Below are 24,297 nucleotides of genomic sequence, written 5' to 3' on the forward strand. Positions count from 1 at the left end.
GTCTGGGTCCTGGTGGGACCACAGAGGCCACGGTGACTCTGCAGGGCCTTCTGGAACCAAGGGGTCATTGTGACACTGAGGGATCAAGGAAAGCATTGCTGCCTTGCCAGACCTCATGGAACCAAGGATCCATTGTGACACTGCAGGGCCTTGGGGACCACGGTGACATTGTGACACTGCAGGGCCCAAGGATCCAAGGGACTTTGTGACACCAAGGGTCCCATGGAACCAAAGGGACATTGTGACACTGGGAGGCCTCATGGAATCATGGACACCATTGGGACACTCTGGGCCTCATGGAATCAAGGTGACACCAAGTTGGCTGCGAGTATTGATCTGCTGGAGGGTAGGAGGGCTCTACACAGGGCCCTGGACAGGCTGGATCCAGGGCCCAAATCCAACAAGGTGAGGTTTAACAAGTCCAAGTGCCAAGTCCTGCACTTTGGCCACAAAAACCCCTGCAGTGCTACAGGCTGGGGACAGAGGGGCTGGACAGCAGCCAGGCAGAAAGGGACCTGCAGGGACTGATGGACAGCAGGCTGGACATGAGCCAGCAGAGTGCCCAGGTGGCCAAGAAGGCCAATGGCTCCTGGCCTGGATCAGGAATGGTGTGGCCAGCAGGAGCATAGTGGCTGTGCCAGCACTGATCTGCCCCAGCTCTGCACACAGACATAGCTGCTGCAGCTCCAGAGAAGACAATGAACGGGCATCTCTGCAGAAAACTTTGCTGGGACATCCTTTAATTCCTTCAAAGTCACAGGCCCTCATTGACACAGTCTGTGGCCACAGGGAAGGTGGAAAGAAACAAAATGAGAAATGGCACAAGGAATGACATTTCTTTGTGGACAGCATTAAAATATAAAACAATGAAAAAGAACGTCCAAGAGGAAAACAGCAAGAAGTATCAAAGATAATTTTTATTACAAGTGATACTCAGAAATTGGCCAGCAGTTTAATGTTCCTGAAAGCATACAGGCATCAGTCTCCACACTGCAGCCTTGAGCTCCTGGTTCCTCAGGCTGTAGATGAGGGGGTTCAGGGCTGGAGGCACCACCAAGTACAGAACTGACACTGACAGATCCAGGGATGGGGAGGACATCGAGGGGGGCTTCAGGTGAGCAAACATGACAGTGCTGGTGAACAGAGAGACCACAGCCAGGTGAGGGAGGCAGGTGGAAAAAGCTTTGTGCCGTCCCTGCTCATTGGGGATCCTCATCACAACCCTGAAGATCTGCACATAGGAGAAAACAATGAATGCAAAAGAACCAAATCCAAGAGACACAGTAACAGTAATTATCCCAAGTTCTCTGAGGTAGGATTTGGAGCAGGAGAGTTTGAGGATCTGGGGGATATCACAGAAGAACTGGCCCAGGGCATTGCCATGGCACAGGGACAGGGAAAATGTATTGGCTGTGTGCAGCAGAGCATTGAGAAAGGCACTGGCCCAGGCATCTGCTGCCATGTGGACACAAGCTCTGTTGCCCAGGAGGGTCCCGTAGTGCAGGGGTTTGCAGATGGACACGTAGCGGTCGTAGCACATGATGGTCAGGAGGAAATACTCTGATCCAGTGAAGAAGAGAAAGAAAAAGAGCTGAGCAGCACATCCTGAGTAGGAGATCTTCCTGGTGTCCCAGAGGGAATTGTGCATGGCTTTGGGGACAGTGGTGCAGATGGAGCCCAGGTCGCTGAGGGCCAGGTTGAGCAGGAAGAAGAACATGGGCGTGTGCAGGTGGTGGCCGCAGGCTACGGCGCTGATGATGAGGCCGTTGCCCAGGAGGGCAGCCAGGGAGATGCCCAGGAAGAGGCAGAAGTGCAGGAGCTGCAGCTGCCGCGTGTCTGCCAGTGCCAGCAGGAGGAAGTGGCTGATGGAGCTGCTGTTGGACATTTGCTGTGGCTGCACATGGGCACCTGTTCATGGAGAAAGGACAGGGACAAGTCAGGAGAGGCTGCTTGGAGCCAAACCTGGGCCATACCCTGCAGCCTGTCCTGCTGGGACTCACCCACCCTTGTTCCTGCTCTGGGAAAACCTTCACCCAGGTCCCTGCCTGAGCTCCAGTTGTGCTGGCTGAGTGTGCCAGGAGCAGCCAGGGCTGTATGTGGGGGCTCTCAAGGAGCCATCCCTGCCCTGCTGCCCTGGGTTTGTGGCCCTGTGGCAGAGGGACAAGGCTGGATATTCAGGATTTGTCACGGGAATCACTCCTAATGCAGAAAACCTTGGTACCATCTGCACTCCCAGATCAAAAGGATTGGAGGAGTTGGTTTTATGAATTGTTTTCCTACCCACTCACCATTGCATGCTCTCTGAGGTCAGAAATCCCCAGCATTCCTGCTGCACTCAGAGTTTGCCACTGAGAGATGTGAGAGGCAAAGGATTCCCTGTGGCTGAGGGAAGGTGAGGGGCTGGATGGGCTTGTTCCCCCAGCACTGCTCTGTCCAGCCCCCTCTGCTTCCCTGAGCATCTCCCTGGGCCTGGACATCCCCTCCTGAGAGGTGCCTTGTCCCTGCCAGCGCTCACAGAGCCCATCCCACCCTGTGTGCCCTCGGCCCGGCCCTACAGAAACCTGCCTGTGTGCAGGGCCCTGGCTGGGGCAGGCTCTGTGTGCAGCTGGGCAAGGGCAGCTCAGGAGAGCCCTGCTGGGCCCTGCAGAGGTGATGCTGCTGCTGCCCAGGGCTGAGGAGTGGCTGAAGGCCCTTTGGGAGGCTCCCAGCAGAGACACTGACCACCCAAAGTCACAGTTCTGGAGTCTCTGTAAATGTTCAAACATTCCTTTGATGATCCTGTCTGTCCCTTTCAACTCAGAATGTGCTCTGATTCTGGGATTACAATTTCTGTTCTGCTTCTCTCAACCCCCCGCTACCTATAATCAAAAGACAAAAAAAGAGCCCTTGCAACAGTGTTAGAACAGTAAAGTAAAAAACAGACCTTTATTGGAAGTTTCCAGGTGTCCCAGTGAGGATGAGGAACACCCAGCCCCTGATTTCAAAAGTTCATTAGGGTTAATTAATTAGGATATTTAACAGGAACGTCCAGTAGGAGATTCAGTTGCCCCAATTCCACACCCCTGTATCAACACATTCCAGTAAGTCCGAGGACTTCTTTGCCCCAGTTTTAGTTATGACTCTTCATATTGTGGTCAAATACCAAAATATTCTTCTTGTAGACACTCTTCCTCATAATAAGACTATACACTATTTCAGGAATGTATATAGACAGTCAATTTATTGTACTAAAATCTAAGAGAAAGGTAGGAAACATACTAGTGTCAGCAAAGATTACAGTTACATGAGTACATAATAGTAGTTTGATAAAGCTAATTAAGAGTTTAATGGAGCTAAGTAAGGATTATAGTTTTATAATTATAAAATAGTAACTTAAAGAGCTACAGTATATGAAAAATGTATAAAAAGCAAAAATCTTTATGTCACCACGCCAACATTCCCATCCTGCACCAAACAGGAAATAGAAAACACCCTCAGGAATGCTCCTGACCTTTAAAGCAATCCCAGGCTTACCTTCTTTGGGAAGTGTCCTCCGGAGCTGTGCCCAGGCAGGTCTGGAGCTGGGAGCAGCCCTGCCCCAGCCAGCCCCTCTCAGCAGCAGCACCTGCCCTGCTCAGGGTGGCTCCTTCCCCCCACAGCTCCTGGCCAGCGCTGGGAGCAGCTCCAGGGCCAGCTGAGAGCTGTCCCTGGCAGGCAGCAGAGTCCCTGGCCCAGCACAGCGCCCTGGGCTGCAGGACCCTGCTCTGCAGGACAGCCCTGGGCACCCCTGGCTGCTCTGCACAGGAGATGAGCAGAGAATGCACTCACAGGCTCTGTGGGCATTGGGATGTTCCAGCTTTAGGAGATCTCTCCAGGAGCTGCAGCTGCATTGTCCTGCAGCCAGAGGTTCCTGTGCCAAGGGCTGGCAGTGATTCTGCCCCAGGCACTTCTCAGCCCCTTCCCAGCCCTGACTGATTGAAGCTCTCTGTGCCTCTGTGCTGTGCCCGGGCTGTCTGCAGGCAGTGCCCCAGCCCTGCTGGGCTGGCAGAAGAGCTGCTCAGCAAGAGAAATGTGCTTTTGAAGCTCTGCTTGCTTACCAGGATCACCCTCTGTGCCAGGAGCCCGGCCCAGCTCAGCAGCACAGACACAGCACAAGGACTTTAATGACCCTCTGGGGCTTTGTGCTCAGGCCCTGAACATCAGGCCCTGAGAGGGAGCTGCAGAAACCTCTGCAGAACTCCAAGTCGCAATCCAGCTCCAAAGTTTCTTGGACTTTTAATGGGTCCCACTGAGGGACACGACTGAGAAAGTGTCCCCAGGCCCCAGGCAGATCAGAGAACTGGAGGCACTGATGGCAGGTGGGGACAAAGAGAAGCCAAGTCTTGGTGCCCTGGGGCACAGCAGGGTCTGTGCCACCAAGGGCTGTGAGGAGACACCTTGTCCTGAGGCCCTGGGGCCTCCTGGCACAGCCCCAGCCAGGCTGGGCACTGTCAGCCCCTGGTCCTGCCCTCAGCATCCCCCCCATGCCCACATCCCAGTGGCCTCAAGGATCTGCTGGAAGGAGTCCCTGGGGAGCCTTGGTCAGGAATGGCCCTGGGGGCTCCTTCATGATCCCAGAACTTCAGTACTTTCAAGGTATTTGGTGTTTGCCTTTTGACACAGACTCTGAGAGCTTTGTGGAATCATGGCCCCAATTATCTGCTTTAACGAGTCCCTTGAGAGCTTTGTACTGACACTCAGTGGGGCTCATTAATACTTTGAGATACTCAACTTTTGTAAGGTACTTTGGATTTTCCTCTCCATGCTGGGAATTTTTTGTGCCATTTTTAGTCTCTGAGAGGTTTTTGTGCCATCCTGGCCTCCAGTTCTCTCCTCCAAGGAGCCCATGAGGAAGCTGTGCTGGGGATGGACCTCAGTGAGTCCCATTAATGATTTGGAACACTTTGGGTATTTCCTCCTGAATTTGACTCCTGGAAAGTTTTGTGCAATCTCCTCCCAGGCTCTGAGGTTCCAGGGCTCAGTAACAAATGCACCATGGGGCTCATTAGGATCAAGCAAGTTTTGACAAACCATGGCTCTGTCTTGATTTCCCTCTTGTCTGGGGCAGTTCATCAGGAAATTTTCTGTATTGGTTTTGGTTCATCATTCTGAGATTTCTTGGCCGATGCTTCAATTAGTGTGGTGGGTTCAGTGTTGGCTAATTACCAGTGCACTCACTAGAATATACTTACTCATTTCCTGCTGTGAGATAGGATTAGGAGAAAAGCAAATGGGCTGAAAACTTTAAAAGGGTATAAAGAAAAGTTTATCAACAGTAACTAAAAGAAAGAGTGATAAGAATCATAACAAAACTTTCACAACACTTCCTCTCTCCATACAACTTTTTCTTTCTAATTGACAATATATGGATAAAACCCTAAATTTTTCAGTCAGTTTCCCAGTCCTAGAATAGTCTTTCTGCACTTCACTTTAGGAGAGGGGTCTCTCTTTCTTGCTGTGGAGACTCCTCCATAAGAAAACCGTTCTCTTGGGGCTCTCAATTTCCATGAACAGCAGCCACTTGGAAAAATGTAATTCTGAAATCCCTGCCATTTTTTCACAGCCATTCCCACAGCTGTGTTTTCGGCCATGTCAACTTATGGGGTATTAGCTTAAAGATGAGCTGTTTAAGAGCAAAGATTTTCTTCTTCTATTTTTGAAATCATCTTCATTTCTGGGAACAGAGTTCTTCTCTCCCTGAGGCACAGGGTCTCATCACTCTTCTCTCATTCTCTGTTGAAACTTCTCATGGGATCACATCTACTTCAACATTTGCTTACTTTAGCATGGAGGCCTTTACTGAACAAATCATCTCTCCATAATTTCAATGCCTTATAGGGAAAAAAGAGAGTCTGATGTATCAATGACATCCTTCTCCATAGCTTTAGCAGAGGATTACAGCCCCAAGATCAAGGCATCTCCTCATCCCTCCCATCTGGGACTCAACTTCCTCTTCCCTGACCTCGGTGTGTCCATGTTGCTCCTCTGTGTGCCTGCCCTGTGTCCTTTTCTCTCACTAGAGGGAGAATGGCAGCTCTGGAAGAGTCAATATCTGCCCAGGGCTGCAGATGGTTCTGTGAGCCCGGCCGGGCTTGGTGGCCAATTCTTGTTTTGGCCATGGTCCCTGGACATGAAGACCAGTTCTTTTCCATAGGAATGAAGGAACAGAGTGCCAGTGCTTTTGGGGCAGATGGGAGGTGACAACCAGAGGACAAGGCCAGCCAGAGCTGCCAGATTTTATTCTGAGACATGCCCTTGAATATAGGGCATGTTTTAGGCAGAATGTCAGTTTTGGCTATGGACATCTGAAAAGCATTCCATAGCAAGGAATGCACAGAGCCCCAGTGCTGCAGGAGCTGATGAAAAGCAGCTCTTGACATTCCAACATCAGCCAGACCTGTCAGATGGCCCCTGGCAGGCCAAGCCAGCCAGACCTGGTCCCCGTTCCCTCACTTCCATGGGGCCCCACAGTGTCCCAATGGTTCCTGGCTTCCGGGAGACCCTGAGGTGTCACAATGCCCCCTTGGTGACACCAGGCCCTGAAGGGTTGGAATGGTCTCCATGGTTCCATCAGGCCCCACAGAGTCATAATGGTCTCTGGGTCCATGAAGCCCCGTGGTGTCACCATGGCCCCTTGGTTCCATGGGCTCCAGTGGTGCCACAATGATCCCCTTGGTTCCATGAGGTGCCCACAGTGTCACAGTGATCTCCATGGGAAGGAAAGAACCAAGCCCCAGTGTGGCAGCCCCAGTGGGGCAGCCACCAGAGACCAAGGGCAGCCAGAGCCAACGGTACTGGAGGGTTCTGTCTGGGAGCATCCCTTGGATGTAGGGAATTTCAGTCATGGACATCCAGAGGAGAAACACAATTCTTTTCCATGGGAAGAAAATCACAGAACACTGGTGTTTCGAGAGCAGATCAAAAGCAGCTACCAGAGGTGTATGGCAGCCAGACCTCTCTGTCCTGGTAGCTTTTGTGTGAAAGCAACCCTTGGATATAGGAAATCTGGGAAGTGGAACCCCAACTTCAGCCATTTCTGCAAAGATAAGAAGGATGGTTCTCTTCCACAGGAAGGAAAGCACAGAGCCACTGTGTTTCAAAGGCAGAAGAGGACAGAGTTGGCTCCTGGGAGGCCAAGCCAGCCAGAGCTGTTTGTTCTGGCGGCTTTTGTTATAGAGGAATGCTTGGATATATGGAATTTGAGAGGAGGAATCTCAATTTTGACCACTGACAGATTGAGAAGGATGATTTTTTTCCATAGGAAAGAAAGCACAGAGAACAAGTTTTTCAAGGCAGGTGAGAAGCAGCCCCCAAGAGGCCAAGTGCAGCCAAACCTGTCTGTTCTGACAGCTTTCTCTTGAGAGCAATCCGTGGATGTATGGAGTTTCGGAGGTGGAATCCCAGTTTTTTCCAGGAGTGCCTGGTCAATATGGATGTTTTTTTTCCTTTAAGAAAGAAAAGCGTGAAGTCCAAGTGTTCTGGAAGAAGATGAGATGTGGCCACCCTTAGGCCAAACCAGCCAGACCTGTCTCTCCTGGCGCCTTTCGTCTAGGGGCTATCCTTGGACACAGGACATTTTGGAGGTGGAATCTCAATTTTGGCTGTGGGTGCCTGGACAGGAAGGTGAATTCTTTTCATTAGGAAGGAAAGAACACAGCCCCAGGGTTTCAGAGGCACATGAGTGCCAGTCCTCAGGAAGCCAAGGCCAGCCAGACTTGCCAGTCCTGGGAGCTATCCTTGGATATAGAGAATTAGGGAGGCAGATGCCAAATTTTGGCCATGGACACCTGGTCAAAATGGATGATTTTTCCCATAAGAAAGAAAAGCACATGGTCCCAATGTTTCAAAGGCAGATGAGAGGTGGCCCCTGGGTGGCGAAGTCAGCCAGACGTGTCTCAGACCTGGCAGATTTCATCTGGGAACAATCTTTGCATATAAGGAAATTTGGAGGAATCCAAATTTTGGCCATAGGTCCCTGGAGGAGAAGGACAGTTCTCTCCCATAGGAAGGAAAGCCCAGAGCCCCAGTGCTTCAGGGGAACATGAGAAGCTGCCCTCGACTGCCAAGGTCAGCCAGACCTGTCAGGTGATCCCCAGGAGGCCCAGCCAGCCAGACCCGTTCCATGTTCCCTTGGTTCTGTGGGACCCCACAGTGTCACAATGGTCTCCTTGGTTCCATCAGGCCCTGGAGTGTCACAATGTTCCCCTTGCTTCTGCAGTGTCACAATGGCCCCATGCTTCCATGAGGCCTTGCAGTGTCACAATGGCTTCATGGTTCCACAAAGCCCTGATGTGTCACAATGGCCCCTTGGCTCCGTGTGCCCTCGCTGTGTCACAACAGCTCCTCTGTGACACTGCGGCTGCACAAGGTCAACATGGACCCTTGGTTCCTTGGGGTCTCTGAGTTCACAATGGTCTCCTTGATTCCATGAGGCAGCACAGTGTCACCATGGCCCCTTGGTTCCATGAGGATCTACAGGGTCACACAGGTTTGTGACATTTGTCCTTGCTGCCCCTCAAATCCCCCTGCCCCACAAACATCCCCGAGCCACCCGTGAGGGACAGGCCCTGCTGTGCCAGGCTGGGCTCAGGGCTTGGCCTTTCTGCTTCCCCCAGCCAGCCCAGGCCTTGCTCAGCATTGCAGTTCCCTGCTCTGAGCCTTGGGCTCCCTGCAATCCTGGTCTCAAGGATCTGCTCTCACCAGTCCCTGGTAGCCTTTGGCAGTCCCTGTCCTCAGTGGGACCCAGTGATGCTCCAAGGGACTTGGAGTTTTGCTTCTGACTCATTGATCAGCTTCTTCAGCCTTCTCTATGTGCCTCATGATCCTGGACAGGGGCTCGAATCCACCGTGGGGATCATCAAAACAAAGAAAGCCCTCAGGGACGCTTTGTCTTCCTTCAGTCGTCTTCAGGTCTCCAGGGCTTGTGCAGCTGATTGAAGCCAGTTTGGAGTTCTGTTAAGGAGGAAGATTTCCAAGTTCACCTCATGACTTCTTTTCTTTTATCAATGTAATATTTTTTTATTTCCCAATTCAGAGAAGAGCTGTTAGAAGTATTCCCCAGGTGATCTTGACGCTAAAGTTCCCCTTAGGAGGTCTGGGCATGTAGAAGAATGAGCCCCGTGAAGGCTGACCCTGTTTGGACAAGCTGCTCCTCACCCCCAGCCTCACCATGTCTGACATCGCCCACCTGGCACTGACATCCCTGTGCCCTGCAGCAGAACCTTGTCCCTGAGCTCTGCAGCTCCATGTCCCAGCCCATTGCACCGTGTCCCACCTGCTCTCCTCAGGGCTCTGCCTGCACACAGGGACAGGAGAAGTTTTCCTGTTGGGAAGGAAAGAATGGAAAAACATGATCAGGTTTCCTGAACAACAAACCCCACTCAGGAGCCACCTGCTCAGTACAGGCTGCCTGGAATGGTGTCACCTTTCTACAAAGGACAGTGTGACCAGAAATGATCTCTGGAAGCAGAATTCTCTGAGTCTCCCAGCTGAATTCTCTGTCCCTGTCCTTTTCCTGGATCTCTGTTGCAGATGGAAGCTGCTGGTGCCATCCTCACTTTTAACCTCTTTTTAGAATGCAGGCAGATATTCCCAGCTGTGTTGAGCAGGATTTCCTCAATGTTTCTATAAATCTTTTGTGTTCCCCATGGAACGAAGGGGCCATTTTGGCACTGAAGGGGTGATGTGAAAGCAAGGAGTCAATTGTGACCCTGGGGTCCCATGGAACCAAAGGGCCATGGTGACACAGCATGGCCACGTGGATCCAGTGGTCCATTGTGACACTGTGGATCCAAGGAGACCATGGAGACACCCCCAGAACCTCATGGAACCAAGGAGTCCATGGTGACCCAGCGGGGCTGCATGGAGCCAATGGCCCATGGTGACACTGCCCATCCAAGGAGGCCATTTGGACATTGTGGAAGCTCATGGAGTGAGGTGGCCATTGTGACACCGAAGAACTTCATGGCACCAAATATCCATGGGGACACAGCAGGGCATCATGGGAACCCAGGAATCGCTTTTGGCAGTGTGGAAACTCCTGGAACCAGGGGCTGTTGTGGCACTGCAGAACCAACACATCTGCTGCACCTTGTCCCCTGCCCTGCACAGCTCCTTGGGAGGCACGGCAGGAGCAGCACCCTGGGAACCTTGGGAATGCCCCTCTGGGATCCATGGCACATGCTCCTAGGGGCTGGAATTCCAGTTCCAGCCAGGAAAAGATGTTCCTGCCCTTGAAGGCAAAGCTCTTATGGAAGAGCCAGAAGATGAGTGGAGCAAGATCTTAGAGTGACATTTCACTGCAAGCCTTCCTAACTTCACCCATGGTTGTTGTAGCTCATGGATTGGGAATTAAATCAGGGCAGGGTCTTTGGTGGGAGCTGCCCTGGGTCAAGGGAGGCCCTGAGAGAGAAAGTGAATATGCAAAGAGAGGTGGGAGGGAAAGGAGGACACAAACACAATCAACTGAGAAGGTGGCACTCTGAAAAGCAAATCAGAGCTGACTGAAAATTAATGGGACAGGAAATCAATAATTCTGAAAGTTTTATTTACTATCAAAATATATCCCATACACCCAGCTGCACACAATCATGATCCCACACCATTTAAATTTGGATCCCACTTTTCCTAATTTCCCTCCTACCCCATCTCACCCTGGAGGCTGTGGAATTGGATATTTTGTCATGGGTTAGAATTTTTTGAGGTGGAAACAAGCCATTTTGAGGTGGGATTGTAACCTTTTGTGGTAAAATTTGGTTTTTTCAGTGTGACGGAGTCATTTTGAGGTGACAGATCAATCCATCTTGACTTCAGGAGTGCAAAGATATGGACAACACTGCCTGAAATCCCCCAAGAACCCAAAAATCCTCCAGAATATGTGCCCAAAGTATAAATTCCTTCTCAAATACCTGTTAAAGGGTTGGACTTTGGAAATCTCTGAATAATTACTTTCTTTTCAGTCCTATTTCAGGTGTTTTATTTGATAAGGAAAAATCGGAAGAACATTAGGGCCAAACCAAAAAGATAACCAGTCAGATGTCTTACCAACATGGATCACAGGGAATGTGGGTCAACAGGCCTGTGCCCAACATGGGTCTTCCCATGGGGGATAAGGCTGGAGCAGTGTACAAAGCTCTTCATGCAGTTGGGGGACTCACAGGGCTTCCCTTACTAGTGCCTCCGTTGGTGTTTGGTCAAGTGAGAGCTCTGGCTGAAGCTCTTCCCACACAGGGGACACTCGTAGGGCCTCTCCCCGGTGTGGATGCGCTGGTGCTTGACAAGGGTGGAGTTGCACTTGAAGCTCTTCCCGCAGTCGGGGCAGCGGAAGGGCCTCTCCTCTGTGTGAATCCGCTGATGGCAGAGGAGATTTGAGCTGGTCTTAAACTTCTTCTGACACTTGGGACACTCAAAGGGCCTCTCCCCAGTGTGGATCATTTGGTGGATGATCAGGTTGGACCTCTGGCTGAAGCCCTTCCCACATTGCTCACACTTGTATGGCCTTTCCCCAGTGTGGGTGATCTGGTGGCAGATCAAGTGGGATCTTGTGCTGAAGCTCTTCCCACATTCCCCGCACTCATAGGGCCTCTCCCCAGTGTGGATGCGCTGGTGCCGGATGAGGGTGGAGTTGCGCTTGAAGCCATTACCGCATTCAGGGCAGCGGAAGGGCCTCTCATCTGTGTGAATCCACTGGTGCAGAAGGAGATTGGAGCTGGTGTGAAACCTCTTCTGACACTCAGGACACTCGTAGGGCCTCTCCCCAGTGTGGATGCGTTGGTGGGTGACAAGAGCAGAGCTGCAGCTGAAGCCCTTCCCACACTCCCCACACTTGTAGGGCCATTCCCCAGTGTGGATCATCTGGTGGTGGATCATGTTGTTGCTCTTCCTGAAGCTCTTCCCACATTCCAAGCACTTGTAAGGCTTCTCCTTATCATGGTTCTGCTCAGGGACCACCAGCTCTGAGCTCTGGCTGAAGCTCTGCCCACCTTCCTGGCCCAGAGTGGGTCTTTCCTTCTCAGAGCACCCTGGGCTGGGTTTGCAGCCCCTCCTCCTGTGGGATCTCTGGGGCTTTTCCTCCCTCTTGGATTCCTGCGCTGTGAAGCTGCTCAAAACGGCTTCTTCCATGAGGTTCTGCTGCGGGGATTTATCCTCCCTGGTCTTTATCTTCTTCTCCTTGTCTGGGGGAGGAAGGACAGGGAGAGGATGGGATTTGCCTCCGTGCCACAGGGAAGGGCAAGGAGATCCCCCCAGTGCGTCCCCGGCAGGAGGGCACCGGCAGCGGGACTGTCCAGCAGCCAGGGGCCGTGCTGGGCTGGGAGATGGAGCAGGAGAGAGGAAGAAAGGGGCACTGACTTCCTCCTCACCCGCCTCGTTGTCCCAGGGCATCTCCTTCTTCCTGGCAGCCTTCTCTTCCATTTCAGACTGTTTTGGGAATGGGAAAATCTGTTTTGGGAGGAAAACAGGGGATGAGCACATTGAGTTTTTTACTGGTTTGAAGGCAAAACAGGGGGAGACTCTAAGTCACAATGACAATTGACTAAGAAAATTAAGATCCAAACAATGATACAGAAACACTGGCTTAATCTGACAGAGTCAGGATATAACCTGACACCACAATGCTCAGGGTGGTGGTAGCAGGCTGATGAAATGGTGGCTGCAGTCCGGCTGGAGTGATGAACGTGATTCTGTCAAAGCAGTGATCCTGTAGAAGGGTCTGGTCTTCCTCTGAAGGTCCAGTGGTGCTTATGGAGCTCTTGTCCTCTGGGAATCCAGTAGGCAAGGTGGTTGTGGTGTTGCAAATGGTGAGATTATATCCAGGCAGGAACGCTAGGTTCCTCCCCCTGGGCGGAGCATCCCACAATGGGATAATGTAATTTTATCAGTGCTGCAGTGACACTCAATGGCCCATTAACAGAAGATGGCCCCTGGAGGGCGTTATCAGGGCTGAGCCATGGAAGAGATAAAGAATACTGCCCCACCTGTTGATAACAGTTTATGGAGATGGGGACTGAAAACACTTTTGGTTACATCTGACACTGTAACCTGAAACAGTGAGGCAATCCCTGCTCGGGGTGGGGGGTGAACACCACCCCCCTTACCCAAACTGGCTCAGGTGTAAAACCCCCACCCTGGGAAGGCCACGCACACCGGGGACAATGTCACACTTGCCTCACCCCAGGGGAGATCTCCGTCCCTGTCACTCCCTTGCTCTCTCCCCTTTTCTCTTTCTTTGCATCTCTCTCTACCTCACATTTACTGTTCAATAAAATCCACTTTGGATTTGGTCTTGTTAGCACCTTAATTAGGGCAGAGGCATCTCTCTAACAATTTTATTAAACAGATTGCGGCATTATTTTAGCACAGTGAGTTCAGGGCTCTGTTGTCTGACACCAAGTGACTTTGACAACATCATGGTTCTCTCCTCTGAGGAGCCTGTGGGTCTTTCTGGAGGAACTCTTGGAAACTTGGATGCAGCTTCCTCTGAGTGACTTTTGGGAGAACTTATGAGGAAAATGGCTCTTGTGGGTGGCCATTTTAAAGAAAATATTTTGTTGTTCTTCCCTGAAAAGTTTGTTAAAATCACTGGAAGAAAAGAACCAAATGATACCAGTGAGACTGACAAGGATCATTCACCACCCGGTGAGGAACACAAGGCTACTAAAGTCCTACAAGAAGCCCAGCTCACGTGGCTAAATTCCCAAGTAACTCTTGAATTCACAAGCTTGGGGGCTTTTCCAAATATGAGAATCATTATTTTCTTTGTCCCTGTTGTTATAAACGAGCACAATAGGCTGTCAAATCCAATTAAAAGGATTTATTAATAGTAGAAAGCGAAAGCAAACCAGCGCGCGCTGGGCGGCAGTCGTTCCAACTACCGCGCCTAGCTCTCCGTTTCCCCCCCACTTATTGGGTTGTCTCTTCCGGGTGTGTGACGCTCTGGTGACGCTCCAGTGTCTCTTCTGCGCAGGCGCACCCTGTTGTTAGGTGGTTGTTCTCTGCCTCTTGATGGCGCCAGTGGTCTTCTTTAAGGTTGTCTCTGCGACCTGGAAATTCCCTCAAAAACAAGAAATGTTATCTCGAGGCACGTTTACATGTTTTGCCAAGTCTGTAACGGAACTATCCTTGAAACATATCTATTTGCTTAGGTGTTTGGGTGCCTAGTAGCAGCCTTTTCAAAACAGTTCTAACTCCCTAAAAACTTCGTAACGAAGTCAACCTTGAAAGATAGTCACTGGAATGCATGAGATAGACACTGGAATGCCTGACAAGATGAGAACATGTTCAGACAAGTAAAAGCTCTAATTAAAACTCTATTCTGTGAATATGAGAGACTCTATATGAACAAAAAGGCCTTATTTTCCTAACAGTTTTTATAGGGAAAATTCCGCCTGAGGCCAAGATTTGAGCAGTTAGTCTTTTCTTCTATTCAGAGTCTATAGGTTAATAAGATTATAATATTTTCTTTTTTTGGTGATGAGGAGAAATAATTCAATGTCCGGAGTAGTTGAATTCTTGATGAGAGTTTACGGGAAGGCTGCATTCACATGGATCTGTCTGAGGATTTCCATGATATCCATCTTGGACGATCAGCACTGATGATCGTGATGATTAACACCTGGAGCCTGTTAGGAAAATAAGGCCTTTTTGTTCATATAGAGTCTCTCATATTCACAGAATAGAGTTTTAATTAGAGCTTGTACTTGTCTGAACATGTTCTCATCTTGTCAGGCATTCCAGTGTCTATCTCATGCACTCCAGTGACTATCTTTCAAGGTTGACTTCGTTACGAAGTTTTTAGGGAGTTAGAACTGTTTTGAAAAGGCTGCTACTAGACACCCAAACACCTACGCAAATAGATATGTTTCAAGGATAGTTCCGTTACAGACTTGGCAAAACATGTAAACGTGCCTCGAGATAACATTTCTTGTTTTTGAGGGAATTTCCAGGTCGCAGAGACAATCGTAAAGAAGACCACTGGCGCCATCAAGAGGCAGAGAACGACCACCTAACAACAGGGTGCGCCTGCGCAGAAGAGACACTGGAGCGTCACCAGAGCGTCACACACCCGGAAGAGACAACCCAATAAGTGGGGGGGAAACGGGGAACTAGGCGCGGTAGTTGAACCGACTGCCGCCCAGCGCGCGCTGATTTGCTTTCGCTTTCCGCTATTAATAAATCCTTTTAATTGGATTTAACAGCCTATTGTGCTCGTTTATAACAATTTGGTGCCGTGACTCGGATCGGGATCTGGGGAACCTCTCTCTGAGAGGGGCGCCACGATTCCGCTCCTTTGAGCGGACTCAGACCGGGGTTTTTTACCCTCATCCCGACCGACGAACCTAAAAGCCTAGAGAGCGAAAGCAAAGAAAGGGAAGCGGGCCCAGGGTACCCCGTAATTTTTGTGCACAAAGTCCGGACGAAGAGAAGACGCAGGACGCGTGAGTATAAAGGGGATCCGTTCGGGCGGGGTTCGGGATCCCGGAGTACGGCGAGTGTGTGTGTGTGTGAGAGGAGGACTGGCAGCCGGATTCTCCAAGCGAGTGTGGACCCTCAGTAGTGCGTTTTCCAGAGCCCGCGAGGGCCTGGGCCACGAACCAGGGGAAGCGATTGTGCTGTCGTGAGTGACTGAAGGTACTCCGGAGGACATGGGGCAGGGGGGGAGCAAGGATAAATCCCCCTCCCCGGTGGGGGTAAAACTTCCCCCAATTCCTAAGGAAAGTCCCTTAGGGTTTATGCTAACAAATTGGGAGCACTTTCCAGGGGCACCTGGAAAGGATAAGGCAAAGATGATACACTATTGCATAGAAGTATGGGGAGGACAAGAGATTTCTAAAGGAGTGTTTTGGCCCGTCTTTGGATCCTCAGAGGACTGGGTAAAGCAACTGTTGAATGGTTGGGTACACGCTAAGCAACCTTCTAACCTTGAGGAGAGCGCCTATGCCCAAGTCTGGATAGAAAAGCCGGAGGTGCTCGTGTTTAAACTCTCGGAGGCTTCAGGGAGAAAGAAAAAGAAGGGGCGAGCGGAAGAAATAATCATTGCACCCCCGCCCTACATTCCCCCTGCACCAAATGCACCCCCTCCTCCTCCACAATCGGATGAGGAAGAATCAGACTCAGACTCTGATCAACCCTCAGGCTCGCGTGGTCCTCTTACCCGAAGTAAGACGCAAGGCAAACTATTTCCCTTAAGGGAAATGCCGATGGGGGGACCACAGCCGGGGATTGGATTTATTTCGGTGCCTTTGAGTTCGGGGGATGTTAGAGACTTTAAGAAGGAGATGGGAAATTTGCTAGAAGACCCCTTGGGTGTGGCAGAGCGGGTGGATCAATTTCTAGGTCCTAATATATACACCTGGGAGGAATTACAAGCTATACTTAACATTTTATTCACGGCCGAGGAAAAGAACATGATAAGAGTTGCTGGAATGCGGGCCTGGGATGCCCTACCGGCGCATGCCCAGCAGCCAGCCGATACCAAATGGCCTCTCCAGAATCCTAATTGGAATAACCAGGATGCGGCCCATAGAGCTAACATGCGGGACTTTCGGACCATATTAATTGATGGCATAAGAGAGTCCGTTCCTAGGGGCCAGAATATAAATAAAGCATTTAACGACCGACAAAAGAAGGATGAAACCCCCACTGAATGGTTAGAGAGGTTAAGGAAAAGTTTCCAGCTGTACTCGGGATTAGACCCGAATAACCCAATGGGACAGGCAATTCTCAAAGTCCAGTTTGTCTCGAAATCTTGGGATGATATCAGGAGAAAAATACAGAAAATGGATGATTGGCAGGACAGGGATTTAGCAGAATTATTGCGGGAGGCGCAGAAGGTTTATGTCCGCAGAGAGGATGAAAGTCAGAAGAGACAGGTGAAAATGATGGTTGCTGCAGTGAGGGAAAGCAGGCGGGTAGAGGAAGAACAAAAGAGAGTTACTCGGAAAGGGGGGGGTGACAAGGGAAAGGTAGGAGAAAGGGTATGCTATTATTGCGGTAGGAAGGGACATTTCAAGAGGGAGTGCAGGAGGAGGCTAAGGGACGAGGAGGAGTTCAAAATCGAATAGGGGAGTCAGGGGCTCTATTTTATGGGGACCAAGAAACATCAGAGAGAGCCCTTGATAAAATTGAAGGTGGGTCCCCAAGGCCAGGAAATAGATTTCCTGGTCGATACAGGGGCAGAAAGATCTACTATTCAATTTCTGCCTCAGGGCTGTAATTTGTCAAAACAGACAGCCACGGTAATAGGAGCTAAGGGGGAACCTTTTGAAGTACAAATTATCAAAGGGGTGGTGGTGGAATCGGGAACTAAAGTGGGGTTGGGTGACTTCCTATTAGTTCCTGAAGCGGATTACAATTTGTTAGGGAGAGACCTGATTGTTGAATTGGGAGTTCAAATTGAGGTGGTAGAGAAGGAATTAAAGATCAGACTTTGTTCCCTCCGTTTAGAAGATGAAGAGAAAATAAACCCCGAAGTGTGGTATAATCCAGGGACTGTGGGCAAATTAAATATAACCCCGTTTACAGTGAAAATCAGAAATCCTGAAATCCCGGTAAGAATAAAACAGTATCCAATTTCACTAGAAGGGAGGAGAGGGTTAAAACCTGAGGTTGAAAGGCTGTTAAACCAAGGACTGCTAGAGCCTTGCATGTCGCCTTTTAACACCCCTATACTCCCGGTAAAAAAGGCAGACGGATCCTATCGGCTGGTGCACGACCTTAGGGAAATTAATAAGCGAACCGTGGCCCGATTCCCAGTAGTGGCGAATCCTTATACTCTTTTAAGCAAACTGGGACCTGAAAATGAGTGGTATAGTGTAATAGACCTGAAGGATGCCTTTTGGGCTTGCCCTCTGGACGAATCCAGCCGAGATTATTTTGCCTTTGAATGGGAGGACCCTGACACGGGGAGGCGACAGCAACTCAGGTGGGCGGTACTTCCACAAGGCTTTACGGAATCACCTAATTTATTCGGGCAAGCCCTGGAACAAATTTTGCAAGACTATAAAACAGACCCGGAGGTAAAGCTAGTTCAGTATGTGGATGATTTGTTAATAGCAGGTAAAGAAGAAGACAAAGTCCGGAAGGAAAGTATTAAACTATTGAATTTCCTGGGACTAAAAGGATTAAAAGTCTCTAAAGCAAAACTACAATTTGTAGAAGAAGAAGTTAGGTACCTGGGACATTATTTGAAAAAGGGAGAAAAGAGAATTGATCCAGATAGAGTACAAGCAATCCTATCTCTGCCCCTACCGCAAAGTAAACGGCAAATTCGTCAGGTATTAGGACTTACAGGATATTGTAGGCAGTGGATTGAGAACTATAGTGGGAAGGCAAGATTTTTGTATCAAAAACTTACCCAAGACGGGCACCTCAAGTGGACAGAGGAGGAAAAATCTAAATTCCAAGAATTAAAAGAAACTCTGGTCCATGCTCCAGTCCTAAGCCTCCCAGATTTAAAGAGGCCCTTCTTTTTATTTGTTAATATCGCAGATGGAGTAACTTATGGAGTACTTACCCAGGACTGGGCGGGGAAAAAGAAACCTATTGCATATCTGTCTAAAATCTTAGACCCTGTAAGCAGGGGATGGCCGGGCTGTTTACAAATAATTGCAGGCTGTGCGGAGTTAGTAGAAGAAGCAAGGAAGATCACCTTTAATGCCACTCTGAAGGTATTAACTCCACATAACATACGGAGTGTAATGCAACAAAAAGCAGACAAATGGATCTCCGACGCCAGGCTCCTAAAATATGAGGGGATTCTATTAGAAACCCCTAATTTCGCTTTAGAAACCACCTCATTGCAAAATCCAGCCTCCTTCCTCTTCGGAGAGCCCGAAACTGAATCACTGATACATGACTGTGTAATTACTATAGAAGAACAAACCAAAATTAGACCTGACCTGGAGGAAGAAGAATTAGAGACTGGAGAAAAATTGTTTGTTGATGGGTCATCCAGAGTAGTTGAGGGGCAAAGGAGATCAGGATATGCCATAGTGGGGGGGGCTGACTTAAAAGTAATCGAATCTGGACCCCTAGACAAAACATGGTCAGCCCAAGCCTGCGAGATATACGCTATCCTAAGAGCCTTGGAACTATTAAAAGGAAAAGAGGGGACCATCTATACAGATTCTAAATATGGATACGGGGTGGTGCACACTTTTGGAAAATTATGGGAAGAGAGAGGCCTCGTAAATTCACAGGGAAAGGACTTAATCCATCAGAAACTAATAATAGCCCTCCTGAGGGCCTTGAGAGGCCCTACTAGGATAGCAGTGGTCCATTTAAAAGGGCATCAACGGGGAATGGATTACCGGAGTAGGGGTAACAATGCGGCAGACTATGAGGCAAAGAAAGCTGCAATTATCAAGACATTAACCTTAAGTGAGGGAATTAGGAAGGACCTTGTAGATACCCCAAAGAACCCTGGGTCTACTACCCAGGATGAGCTTATATTTACAAGGGAAGAGCAAGAGAAGCTTACAAAATTGGGAATAAAAGAGGAATCAGGGAAATGGCTGTTAAAGGATGGGAGGGAGGTTTTACCTAGAGCCATAGCCCAGCGGATGCTCAGTAAATTACACCAAAGAACACACTGGGGCGCTCAAGGACTGGTGGATCACTTTGCCACCCATTATATGACAGTGGGCCTACATGACTTAGCGAAAGGAATTACTAGAAGCTGTCCAACCTGTCTACGAGTAAACAGAAGAAACCTAAGGAAGCTACCCCTGGGTGGGAGGCCAGTGGCAAAGAGGCCCTTTTCAAATTTACAAGTAGACTTTACTGAGCTCCCCAAGATAGGGAGACTAAAATATCTTCTGGTTATAGTGGACCATTTAACACATTATGTAGAAGCAATCCCCACTGCCAGAGAAACAGCTCGGACGGTAACAAAAGCCTTGCTGGAAGAGATAATACCTAGATATGGGGTCCCGGAAACGATAGACTCTGATAAAGGCCCCCATTTCACTTCAAAAATAACACAGATGCTAGCAGAAGCTCTGGGCACAAAATGGGAACAACATACTCCCTGGCATCCACAGAGTTCGGGAAGGGTAGAAAGAATGAATGGGGAAATTAAGAAACAACTCACCAAATTAACACTAGAAACTAAATTATCCTGGATAAAATGTTTGCCGTTGGCATTATTAAATGTTCGAACTCAGCCACGAGCTGATATAGGACTATCCCCATTTGAAATGCTATATGGGATGCCCTATTCCCTAGAAAAAGTTCAAACCAATCCTAATATTACTGATCAAAGTATTAATAAATACTTAACCATTTTAATGAAATATAAAAAACAGTTATGGGAAAAAGGGATGTGGGCCCAAAGACCACCCCTAGATCTTGTGTTGCACCAGGTACAACCCGGCGACTGGGTCCTCATCCGGAGCTGGAAGGAAGATTCGATCACCCCAAAGTGGGACGGACCATACCTGGTTTTAATCACCACTGACTCCGCAGTCCGCACAGCAGAGAAGGGATGGACTCATGCTAGCAGAATAAAGGGGCCAGTGGATCCAACTCGATTTCATACAGCTTCCAAAGAAGCGAGCTGGAAAATTGACGGGAAGCCGGGGGATTTAAAGCTAACAGTAAAGAGAACTTACAAATAACTTTCATGAGCTTTATCAGCTCTAAAGACATTTGGGTTGGAGATAACTGGGAACTGCAAGTACAACTAGTTGGAGAAACAAAACCTCCAGGATACTGTAAACGTCTGGAGGATTCAGCCCAGCAGCCCTTCTATCGGTTCATCCGACTTGAAAAAGAACAGAGACCTTGGGAAGGGGAGGGCCACGCTGAACATCAAAGTATTAGAGTAAGGTGTAGTTGGTTAGATTGTCGTTGTTACCCTTTTGCCTGTTTTTCCTGTAAAATCTGTAAAGGATTGTGGTGGGCTCACTGCAGAAAGGGGAGAGCTCCAAAAAGTGTATGTCAACGCTGCTGGCTGGAGCAGCGCAAATTGACGTCTGAAGTACTAAATTACAAGGTTGCCACTCGGGAATTGACTAAAGGATCCCCTGAGTGGTGGGAGGTTTTCGTAAAGGGAATCAACCCTGAATTCCATTGTTACCATTCCAACGAGCCCCTGGGTCCGTTTCTCACGGATATAGTCCAGGTTAAGTGTCGCAAATTAGTTAAAAAACTCAGGTGCGACACTCCACAGTTGAACACAAAAAATTGGATCTCCCGGAGATCAAAGTGGGAGAGAGGGAACGATCCCACCCCTGAAGAATATCTCTGCTGTCGGGAAGATGGCTTACCCTGTAACTTGTAGCAACCAAGTTGACAGGCGAGACAGAGAGGTAGATAGTGGGGATGAAGGGCCCTCCCAAACCTTGAAAGAGAACGTAAATCATCATGAGTATGAGAATGGTGACAACGGAATGAGGGAAAATGGGAATGTAAAACTGAGCATGATAAGTAACACCCTCCCCTGCAGTGCGTATCACTCAATCCTATGGGTTTTTATGTTTGTATGGTTTCCCCTTCAGAGTGCTACAGCTAACTCACATGAACCCTTTAAATGGACCTTAAGCAGATGGGAAGATCACGATACCCGTCATATTTTACAAACAATAACGGGACCTGGAGCACCGAGCTTCAAAGTTGGAATCTGTGATTTAACTCGGAATTTAAAATGCGGGCGACTGTTAAACTTAACAAGCTTCTATATGTGCCCCGCTTCAAACCCAGGGAAGCAATACTGTAATTACCCCAAACATTATTACTGTGCCTATTGGGGCTGTGAAACAATAGCATCAGCGTGGGCTCCGGGTGGGGGATTAGATAAATATTTAAAGGTAGGACATGGACCAGTAGGATGTAAACGACCACGAGAGTGGCCTTGGACTGGGAAGAACTTACTTGGGAACTGCACCTTTCTTTACCTAAATATCACTCAACCAAGCGATTCTGGGTGGTTAATAGGCAAAACATGGGGGGTTAGGCATTGGATAGAAGGACATGATCCGGGAAATCTGATTCAAATAAAAAAGGAAGTAGCACCGCACGACCCTAGCCCTATAGGCCCAAATCCAATAATAAGCAATGACTTAAAAGAAAGTAATAAAGCCAGAGATAATGTTATAGACAAAGGTAATCAAGAACCTCAGTTATTAGTGCAGAGGTATACAACTTTATGGAAAATCATGCAAGCTACTTTTGGGGTTCTAAATCATACCCATCCTAACCTAACTAAAGGATGTTGGCTTTGCTATATGATAAATCCACCCTTTTATGAAGCTATTGGGATCACATCCGAAGCAAGGGAAATAAATGGTACAAATCCAAAGGAGTGTCTCTGGAAAAAAGAAGGAGATAATGTTCCAGGCATTACCTTGTCCCAAGTTAGTGGGCAAGGAAGATGCGTAGGAAAAATTCCGGCAAATATGCGACACCTCTGCAACACAACAATAAGCATTAACAAAACAAACAAACCTTTTGATTGGCTTATGCCAGCAGTCAATACTAAATGGGTATGTCAACAACTTGGAGTTACACCCTGCCTATCGGTAAAAGCCTTTAATAATTCAGACTTCTGCATTCAAGTTCTAATAATCCCCAGAATCGTATACCACCCAAAAGAATACGTGTTAGAACATCAACAAACCCCTGAACACTACTTGGTTAAGAGAGAACCACTTACAGCACTAACGGTAGCAATCTTGCTCAGCATAGGGGGAGCGGGAGTCGGAACAGGGGTCGCTTCCCTAGTAAGTCAAACCCAAGGTATGAAAGCTCTGCGCACATCTGTAGATGAAGATCTAAGTAGAATAGATAAAGCCATAAGTGAACTAGTTAAATCAATAAAATCCCTTTCTGAGGTAGTCCTCCAAAACCGAAGGGGATTAGATTTGTTATTCTTACAGCAAGGAGGACTATGTGTTGCTTTACAAGAAGAATGTTGCGCTTATGTAGACCACACAGGTATTGTAAAAGACACGATGGCTGAGTTACGCAAACAAATAGAACAACGAAAAAGAGAAAGAGAATCCCAGCAAAGTTGGTATGAATCCTGGTTTACATATTCTCCCTGGCTGACCACTCTATTATCCACCCTTGCGGGACCAGTAATTTTACTAATTCTAATACTTACTTTTGGACCATGTATCCTTAGCAAACTTATTACCCTAGTGAAAAATAGGTTAGAAGCTGCACATTTAATGATAGTAAAGCCAAAGTATGAGCCACTTAGCGAAGTAGAGACTGAAGAGTATTTAGAGTTAAGCAAGAAAGAGTTAGAACGCTTTAATGAACAAAAAGGAGGTTAAAATAAAAAGGGGGGATATTGTTAGGAAAATAAGGCCTTTTTGTTCATATAGAGTCTCTCATATTCACAGAATAGAGTTTTAATTAGAGCTTGTACTTGTCTGAACATGTTCTCATCTTGTCAGGCATTCCAGTGTCTATCTCATGCACTCCAGTGACTATCTTTCAAGGTTGACTTCGTTACGAAGTTTTTAGGGAGTTAGAACTGTTTTGAAAAGGCTGCTACTAGACACCCAAACACCTACGCAAATAGATATGTTTCAAGGATAGTTCCGTTACAGACTTGGCAAAACATGTAAACGTGCCTCGAGATAACATTTCTTGTTTTTGAGGGAATTTCCAGGTCGCAGAGACAATCGTAAAGAAGACCACTGGCGCCATCAAGAGGCAGAGAACGACCACCTAACAACAGGGTGCGCCTGCGCAGAAGAGACACTGGAGCGTCACCAGAGCGTCACACACCCGGAAGAGACAACCCAATAAGTGGGGGGGAAACGGGGAACTAGGCGCGGTAGTTGAACCGACTGCCGCCCAGCGCGCGCTGATTTGCTTTCGCTTTCCGCTATTAATAAATCCTTTTAATTGGATTTAACAGCCTATTGTGCTCGTTTATAACAGAGCCCAGATATGGCCCATCTCCTGGCCAAGCGACATCCTTTTACTTGTAAATCAGTTTCTAATATACATCCAGTCTCGCCTGTAAAAGGGGGGGGGGAACTAATACGACGGGCATGATTTAACAAATATCCAATATTACATATTTCATACGAGGAATGGCGCGAATTATATTTATTACACATAACAGTTCTGTTGGAGAAGTGATCCTGTAGAAAAGGGTGTCTTCTTCTGAAGAGGAAGAGGCAGCTGTTCCTCTGAGAAATCCAGCCCAGAAAAAGCTGTGTTGGTGGGCCAGAATCTCAAGTCTAGATGCAGGTAGGAATGCTTGGCTCCTCCCTCTGGGCAGAACATCTCACAATGGGATGTTACAGTTCTTATCAGTCATGC

At 48.5% G+C, this 24,297-nt stretch overlaps 1 long non-coding RNA gene and 1 pseudogene across 1 annotated transcript; one reads left to right on the plus strand and one right to left on the minus strand.

Moving 5' to 3' along the window:
* Positions 1–10,230: 10,230 nt before the first annotated feature.
* On the minus strand, positions 10,231–12,828 carry LOC146764305 (uncharacterized; annotated as a pseudogene).
* A 1,808-nt stretch (positions 12,829–14,636) lies between these two features.
* LOC146764306 (uncharacterized) lies at positions 14,637–23,879 on the plus strand. Its single transcript, XR_014950929.1, has 2 exons — positions 14,637–15,452; positions 20,379–23,879. It is a non-coding gene; the product is annotated as an uncharacterized LOC146764306 (long non-coding RNA).
* Positions 23,880–24,297: the final 418 nt, after the last annotated feature.

This window comes from Lonchura striata, chromosome 35, assembly GCF_050655825.1.
Source record: "Lonchura striata isolate lonStrDom1 chromosome 35, ASM5065582v1, whole genome shotgun sequence".
Classification (NCBI taxonomy): Eukaryota; Metazoa; Chordata; class Aves; order Passeriformes; family Estrildidae; genus Lonchura; species Lonchura striata.